Source organism: Mesoplodon mirus (assembly GCF_964341445.2).
Source record: "Mesoplodon mirus genome assembly, chromosome: 12".
Classification (NCBI taxonomy): domain Eukaryota; kingdom Metazoa; phylum Chordata; class Mammalia; order Artiodactyla; family Ziphiidae; genus Mesoplodon; species Mesoplodon mirus.
In genome coordinates this window covers 42,994,746-42,997,382 of record NC_138988.1, presented here as the reverse complement: position 1 = coordinate 42,997,382, position 2,637 = coordinate 42,994,746, and the positions used below count along the sequence as shown (strand labels likewise).

Below are 2,637 nucleotides of genomic sequence, written 5' to 3'. Positions count from 1 at the left end.
ACCCCATCTCCCCTGCCCCAAATTATACAGAGTGCAGTGCATCCCACTCGGCTCTCTGATGACCTGAGGGTTGGTCCCTGAAGGTGGGGCTGGACTGGAAAAGCAACACTGGATCCGCTGATAGACCGTCTCCATGACGACATCCAGAAAAGCAGGCCGGATGGAGAGGCTGGACATGGAGGTGGGCAAGAGCAGGGGTTCCATGGTCAATGTGAGGCCACCCCTGACCAGCTCCACCAGAATGAATTAGAGGCTCAAGGAGAAGAGTGAGGGCCCAGAAAGGGGAAGGGCACACAGGGTGGACGTGGTAGGGAGTTAGCAGGGAACAGAACAGTGGACCCTGGGGTCGGGGACAGGCCGTTTACGGGAAATTTGAGATTCATCTTGTTAATGCCAATATTTATGGACTCGTGATCAAGGCAGGGAACACAGGCGACATGGTAATACTCACAGTCACTCCAAGAGCAGGGCTGCAGGCTGAGCCCAGCTCTGCAGGAAGCCATTCCCTCAAGATCAGACTCTGTATCTCCTGCTGGGCTCTATTCTAAGTCCTGAAGGAGGGAAGGAGGTTTTCAGTCATTTGAAGATGGAGGCACAAGGGCAGAAACACTAGCAGGTATTTAAGGGGCTAGCACACCCATCCTACCTTTGCCACTTGTGTAAGGTTCCCCTTTGCTGCATACGATATAGGTGAAATAGTCTCAATCCGTAGACCAAAGAGCCTGAAGTCTCGAAATAAAGATGTTACTGCAGGTGGAGAGAGATTAGGGAGTGAGTCCCTCACCCCCAGAGGGGGGTCCCAGCAGCAGAGCCTGGGTCCTTCTCCCTCGGCAGCCTCCCTCAGACCAGGGGCTCCCTGAGCATAAACAGAGTGGAAGGCAGAGTCCCAGGTGCAGCCTGAGACCACGGCAGGACCCGGAGAGGGCCCGGCTGGATGGTGATCGGCTCAGGTCAGTAATAAGATGCTTCTTTGACCAGAGGGACACACCTGATGCTGGGGGGAGGCCTAGGGCTCTGCTGCATCTGAGTCCAAGTACTCAACAGTCCCACGGGGGAGGCGGAAGTGATCTGATCCAGAGGAAAATCCTGAGCTCTACCCAGTGTCTACATTTCAAAGTTTGTTTTGGAGGGACTCTTAGAGGAAGTGTTGAGACAACAATTCAAGCATCACTTGTCGTATATCAACAAAACTTTTACATATAAAAATGAGGACTGGGAGACTGCTTTTTTAATTATGAGTAGTTATCTCTTTTTTTCACAATGACCAGGTAACATTTTTCATAGGAACTAAAAACATGTTAAGACACTTTAATTTATTGACCTAAAAATCAAGATTCTCTACCATTGAGGTGGTGACACAGGAGTAAGAACAGCATGGGAATAACCCCAAGGCTGCTGGAAATTCAGGTCAGAGGAGAATGTAGTGACAGGCCCCGGGGACAGCGGATGGGGGCTTGCCTCTTGAGATGGGTGGTAGGAACTCTCCCACAGAGCTGCCCTCGGGCTCCTGGAAAAACCCTCAGACCCCACTGTCACCTCTCCAACAAGGAGAGAAAGTAACAGATTTTTTGGTCACAATGACATTTTGGCTCTTTCTTCCTGAGAAGAAAAAGACTGGCACAAGCTAATGGGGAACTGTGGGATAAAACAGGCAGGTATTAATTGGGCTGCAGTGTTCTGACCCTCCAACTTCTTTCTTTTTTACCCAAATAAAGCAGAATAATGTCAATCATTATCATCTTACCTTTATCTTAAAGCCTTGGCATGTCTGTTAGAGACAAACACAAAGCACCATGAAAACTGTTCTAGTAACAGCCCTTGGAAAGACAGCAGTGATAGGACACAGTCAGACAAGTTCCTGTGTCCTATTTTAAGATATTTTACTGCCTACACTTATGACAGCCCATGAAAGGATTCCACATAAACCTAAATCTAGAGATCTGGCTCAGAAAACAGCCACTGTTTTCCCCAGAGGTAACTGTTTTGGGGTCTTTGGGCCAACCACCAGCCCTATGTATGCCATCCAGGTAGGCATGCTGGCACAAAGGTGAGTGGGCCACAAGCTGGTGAATCTGTGGGCACAGACCCTTCTAAGGTTCCTCAATCTCTAGAACAAAAAGCCCATCTGGAAAGCAGGGAACACATCGATTTGGCACCAGCCAGGCACTAGAAGAATTGCATTTCTGAAGGCAAATAGGGACTCTGATAAACCCCCCAAAGCACTGACCTTTAACCTTCAAATACCTGTGACTGTTTCTTCCCAAAGAACTAAGGAGGGTTCAAGTCAGAGGACATTAAAGTCCCTTTGGCTTGATGGCAGACAAGGAACCAGACCCCTCTTACCAAGCAGGCCCCAGGATCACAGACACCCCTTACATCACTCAGGACATATGTCTTTCTGAGTCAAAAGCCTCTGTGTCAGGGAAGATTTTAATGTACCCCATGTTGTGTGCCCATTCCTTGTGGATTACTTCTTTGGGAAGATGAACCTTGGGAAAAATACTTCAGCTCTCTAAGCCTCAATCTCCTCTTGGGTAAAATGAGGATAGTGGTATTTCCCTCAGGGGGTAGTTGTAGGATAATACATGTAAAGCACTGAGCTTAGTATATAGAACATACTAAGTGAGCAGAAAATGT

General features: G+C 48.4%; 1 long non-coding RNA gene across 1 annotated transcript; it reads right to left on the bottom strand.

The window, feature by feature from the left end:
* Window positions 1-456: 456 nt before the first annotated feature.
* On the bottom strand, window positions 457-1,172 carry LOC309813543. The gene is made up of 3 exons (XR_014295519.1): window positions 989-1,172; window positions 647-747; window positions 457-551 (listed from the first exon to the last, which is right to left on the bottom strand). It is a non-coding gene; the product is annotated as an uncharacterized lncRNA (long non-coding RNA).
* Between the last annotated feature and the right edge of the window lie 1,465 nt (window positions 1,173-2,637).